The sequence below is a fragment of the Entelurus aequoreus genome, linkage group LG02, assembly GCF_033978785.1.
Source record: "Entelurus aequoreus isolate RoL-2023_Sb linkage group LG02, RoL_Eaeq_v1.1, whole genome shotgun sequence".
NCBI lineage: Eukaryota > Metazoa > Chordata > Actinopteri > Syngnathiformes > Syngnathidae > Entelurus > Entelurus aequoreus.
The window spans coordinates 41,030,192-41,036,559 of record NC_084732.1 but is presented as its reverse complement, the minus strand read 5'-3'; positions in this window follow the sequence as shown (position 1 = coordinate 41,036,559).

Genomic DNA, 6,368 nt, shown 5'->3' with positions numbered 1-6,368 from the left:
TATGTATCTTGTTTTGTAGGCTATTTGGAGACACTATATGCAGAAATAAGATAACACATTCAGTACAGAATAACACCATCATTTGTTTTGCCCTGTGATTTTCCATTGTTTGAAGATGATTCCAAAAGAGAAATACACAATTTTTCAAGTGTTACCAGACATATGAAGTGTATTTGCACAATATATCGCTACCGGATGTCCGATCTTAAAATACTATTACAAAAAGAAACATAAATAGTGGAATAAAAGAGAAAACAGCTGTAATGAATTAAGGAAAAAGTTTAAACATTGACACCCTCAACACGATGTTGACATGCAGGCAATATTTTTCTTCGAAAAAATATCTATACATTTAATCTGTTTTGAAAGTGAAAAGTGTAAAAATATCTCCCACCTCCCTTGGATTAGAATTGTATTGCTTTTTTTTAGACATTCAAAAGGCTTTACAGTGAGAGCTGAGAACCCCACATTCATTCACTCCACATTCACACTCTGATGGTGGTAAGCTACATCTGCAGCTTAAGCTGCCCTGGGGTAGACTGACAGAAACGTGGCTGCCAATTTGGGCCTACGGCCTCTCCAACCACCATCAGGCATTCATTCACATTCCTACACCAGTATGATGAGCAGGGAAGGTGAAGTGTTTTGCCCAAGGAAACAACGGTAGTCGCATGGATGGCAGAAGCTGGATTTGTACCTTGAACTCTGAAGTTTCTTGAAAACGGCTCACTTCCTGTCAACTGGCTTTATCCAATCTGTCCTGCCTCTTTCAGAAATACTATGGTACAATAGAATGGAGTAGAATCCCAGCACAAGATTGAACTGAACTAAACACTGATGATCAGTCTGTAATTCAGTGTGTGACACGACTGCGGAATTATCTTGTATCACACAGACTTCTTGGTTCTACACTGATCACCTGTGGTTAAACCAAGAATCCGTAATGCGCCAAGGTCCCCTCAGCCGGGCTTCTCTAACATTAATAATGCAGAACATTTTTCTAATGAAGGAACATATTTTTTCTTTTCCATTTCTCTTTCAACATGTTGGATCACTGTGTTATACAAGGCTTTACTTCCACATTCACCCCACCTTTTAATGGCATATGCGATGGAGACAAAAGGTCACAGTGGTAATAGACTGATCTGTAGTCCTCGGGGAGATTCTCTCCTTCCCTTCCTTTCGACGCCACTTCTCCCCTTCAGACACATCGCAGTCAGACGGCCTTCATCCCCGACATCCTCATCTCCCTCCTGCTGTGCTCTCCCTCCTGTGCCAGGATTTCAATCACTGAACTAAATGTAATTATTAAGAGGTGTAAAACTTATTAATCATTAAATTAGCTAAATGATCCTACAAGTGCTATCCCAGAAGAATGACATGACATTCTCTAATACAATTTGTCTCTACAACGGGTGAAGGTCAAGAGGATGTCATGGCATGCATGTGAAGACTTATTTTTCTTTTCTGTAAGGTCTTACAACAGTAGTTTGAGGGGGGAGTTTTGCGTGACTTTAGAGGCCTATAATTCCCCAAATGCTGGATCTGTCATGCAACAGTGGGCATTTACCTTCAGAGGTTCCACAATGTTTGTCATGGTGTTCACTAGTTTCAAACATTCAGTTTTAGACTGTTCATTATAGATGTATGAGTGTGCATTATGTTGAAGTGTGTAGGCTTATGACTGAAATTCATATCTTGACTTCATGTTAGATACTTGTTTGTAGGTGTGAATGTGTACATGCATTTACAGAATTAAACTCTAAGGACCCATAGTGTCCAGAGGACCAACATTTCACCAGCAAGTTCTCCCTGTGTATTTTTTGCTCCTGAAAATTAATAATGACAGTCATTTTCCATAATGTCAAATAATTTTTGAGTGATCAGTAGTGGTACTCAGACCTCCCTCTATCCATCGCCAGACTCGTAAGCTGCCCTCTCTTAGTGACGTCAACTGGAGCCAATTTTCCCGCATAAACAGTGTGGACAAAGGCTTGTATAAATATAATTTGGATCACTTAATTGCATGTTTTTGTTGCCCTGGTCCATTAATTATTCTCTGATATGGTTACCAATATGAGCAAAATACAAATATAGGAGAATCACCATTTGTGGACTTCCTGCCCTTCCATTGACGACAAAGACTGTGATTCCTCATGCTCTTTCAACATTTCATCAAGCATTTTTGAGGAAAACATAATTAAATGAAAACGCAAAATAGCACAGTAGCAGCTTAACTTCCCCGTCTTTCGTTTTTGAGCGCCAAGTCTGCTCTTTCTCCCCTCAATGGTGCTCCTGATATCTGGAATCGCATTTGCCTTGAGTCTTTTAAATTATTTTCATCCAAACTCAGACCAAAACCCTTCTTCTTCAAAGTCAGAATCATTAAAATGGTCTCTGCAAATTACACTCATCTCGCTTGGGCCCTCCTATTTGGTCCATACTTTCCTCATATTCCCGTCAATTGGAAATGTATGCATGCGAACCTCTTCTTTAGTTGTGTTTCTACAACTTGTAACAATGCATCTGTCTGGCATATTTGCTAATTTCTTCAAATTTAGTGCAAAAGTAACGTGATTTGGGATTAGGATGCTACCGAAACACATACTACGCAATACAAAATTGCCTCTTCAGTTGGTGATGTCAGCAGGCAGATGCAGGCCCGGTCACATTTTGGAGATAAAGTTGGGCAATCCAAAAGTGCTGATACTCGTTAGAAAGCAGGCCTAAAATCACTACTGTGCCTATTTTAATTGTATTAATTTTTTTTTGGGGGGGGGGGAATTTATCTGTTTACATACTTTTTAGGTCCAGAACTATACAATAGTTGTCCGCATTAGAAGGGCACCTCTAGGGGCGTGTATTCACTCACCTGTGTCAGGAAGAGAATTAGAGAGTGAAAGGGGTTGGAATCCCATATTTTTGTCTTCTTATACGTTAGTCCAGAAATTGTTGAATGCTAAAGTGTGCTACCCTACTAATATGATTGCATTCACTACATGATTCCATCCAATTAAGCGTTTAACTGAAGTCAGTCATAAAACACAGTCTGTATATCAAACCTCTTATAAGCGTCGACAAGCTCGAGGAACTCATTTCCACCTCTCAGCGGCCAAATGGAAAATGTGCTTAGAATAATATTGTTCATTTGTTGATTACAGCTAAACTACCTGTTTAGCCGGAAAGTGCAAGAAATGACGAGCAGCATTATTTTTGCCTCAAATATTCAAGTACAACCACAAAGTATTTTGAAATCAATTTTACTTTGTATTAATACGAGTATGATTATATATTTAGTCTGTGATCAATATGCCATCGATTGTTAAACAAACAAGGGATTAGAGCGTTGTCTGCCCTCTGGACAGTTCAGCATTCATGATCTGGACATGTTCGACAAGCTGACCAGCTGACCTGCACAACCTTGACCAAGTTTACATCAATATGTGATTGTCAAGCGCTAAGAGGCTGTGGGAAAATAAACAGCTAAAGGTTACAGAGGGAAAGTAGATGATAACGGCATTGCAGTGCATATTCAAGTTAATGATGTTATGAGAGTTTTATATTATGCATGAGTTTTTGTATGATGTTGATTCCACACCAGTATTGTGTTACACTGTTTGTTGCCTTTTATGTAGCCGGTGTAAATTCAATTCTGAACCAATTCCCTCAAATTGAACTAAATGTCAAAGACAAGAGATTTGTGTCTTGCCTCCTTACTAGTTGTGTCTTGTCTTCGTCTAGATTAGTCTACGCACGGGATAGTATGAAACACAATTTCAATTCCTTGTATGTCTTGTACATGTGAAGAATTGACAATAAAGCTGACTTTGACTTTGATTTGCTGTGGTGAACTGTAATGACAGAAACAGCAAGCAACAAGTACTAATAATTAAATAATCCAATAATTAATATATGTACTCGGAACAAAGGATGGAATAGTTTATGAAAAAAATTCTGAACCATGTCAGGTCAACTTAACGTGTGTGTTGTTGGAATTATGTTTTCCTGGTTTAGAACGTAGGGTCCTAATATTCCCGCATTAACAAAATGGAATCATAGAATTGGCCAGGAACAACGGAATCTACTATCAAACACAAAACTTCCTGTAATGTGACTGGAATCCTGTCATCGTGAAAAGGAATGATTGTTTGGAGAAATGGTGTTTACGGGCACACATGCACCTCCTCACTAATACTCAACTGTGATATCCATACACTCAACCGCTCCCACAAAAAAACTAACTTTTCACTCACCTCCATGGAGCTATGCCAGCCTTTTAGCCGACCACCTTACCCTTCTCCAGTGAACTCACTGCCTGCCTCCTGGACTCAGATCTCGAAGCGGCCACCTCAAACACAAGTGTGCAAATTTAAAACAGTTCCAAAAAGACCTCTATGTATCAGGTGATATACTTTTGTTGTCTAGGGACGTGCCCAGAAGACCCAGTATACGTTGGGAAGACTATGTCTCCTGGCTGGCCTGGGAATGCCTCGGGATCCCCCAGGAGGAGCTGGACGAAGTGGCTGGGGAGAGGGAAGTCTGGGCTTCTCTGCTTAGGCTGCTGCCCCCGCGACCCAACCTCGGATAAGCGGAAGAAAATGGATAGATGGATGGATGGAAGCCAAGTTAAAGCACAGAAATACAGTAAAGCCCCGTAGTAATGCTAATGTTTGCTGGCTGGGTGCTGTGGACTCGATCACCAATGTCATGGATTGTACTTTCCTCGATGCGATGCCAGTAGGAACGTGCTTTATAATTATCATGCTTCAAAACCCACTTTTGAAAAGCTGTATATTACAAAACTCTTAATCCTGATTTACTCATTTTGATTGGAAAAAAATCTGCAGAAATTGTATCGATTTTTGTTTTTTATAGATTAGTCTTTTGAATATTGTGTTAATGTTGCTGATCAATTTAAATGTATTATTACTATATCGTTTATTTCATTTTTTTAGTATCAAATGTTAATGTCAGTCAAAATGTTTTTATAGTTTTAATGATTTTGATTTTGTTTTGAATTTCAGGCAAACTGATGCACTTTAAATCTTTCTGTTAAGGACTATAAAACAATATTAAGTTATTCTTTGTCGTAAGTTGATCTATATTTCTTTCTTTTTTTGTTTTCTTTAATGTTAAGACAGATACAATGTTAAGCAGAGGTGCACATATTTTATAAACAATACTATTTATAGTCACGGTGGAGGGTATGGCAAAGGGGCACACAATGTTTTCTTCCTCCTAGGGTGGACGTAACCCAAAATAATTTAGAAGCATTGCGCTAAGGCCATGCTTTGTCCTAATGTCCATACACAAACATACACTTTCTTAATTAAAAACAGAGCCTTTTAAAAACTTTGCCCATAGTGAACAACTTGACTTGGGTGTTGTGTTGATTGCCTCCAGCTGCGGCAGAGTGTGGGCGCGGTCTGCTTGACGAGCGCGGGGGCGTGTCTGGTGCTCACAGCAGCTTCTGAGCGCTCCCGCAGAAGAGGGAAGCAAGGAGCGCGTGTGTGCCGTAACAGGAGTTTAGCGGCTAATCCAATTTATATCACATTCCCTTGTAAAATGTCATGGATATGTATTTATTTTGTTAACATCAGTGCAGGCGGGAGGACATTAGATGAGAAGGAATGACATGGGAAACTTCAGGACACAGTCTCAGCTGCCTGACCACAAGTGCGCATTTGTCAATTTGTGACGTCACAAATGGCCTACTTTTAAAAAAAGATGGCAAAACCCAGCGTTCAGAGGCATCCCAAACTGTGTTCAAGTTTAAACTTGTCATGTCTGTGTGATCATGTTTTGTTTTAGTCATGTTCGGATTTGTTTTTGGACTTTTTGTGCACTTTTGTTTGTCACCATAGCAACCATTAGTTTCACCTGGTTCACATCGTCATGTCACGCACCTGTTTCACGTTTTGAGTCACGCACCTGTTTTTACTAATCATGTCACTATTATTTAAACCGGGTGATGCCAGGAAGTCTCCCTGGCGACATCACACTCCTGACACTCTGTTTCATGTCCATTGTTCATGCTGCTCCTTTCGTCCGCAAGTAAGTTATTGTTTATTAAGGCCATAGTTAGCAAGTTTTGTTTTCTGTCCATAGTTTACGCCAGGGTGGTAGTTTTGTTTTTCATAGAGTTTCATCAAGTTTTCTACCTCCGCTGTGAGCGCCTTTTGTTTATTGTTCCTTTTGAGTGTTAAAATTAAATATGTCTTCAACTTCACGCCATGTCCGCTCCAACTTTTATTGCATCTCGGAAAAACAAACCCGCCATAGTCCACATCGTGACAGATGTCGACAGCTAGAAAGTTCTCCCGCAAACATTTTGAACGAGGCTTCTTGGGCGGTCCTGCGCGCGATGG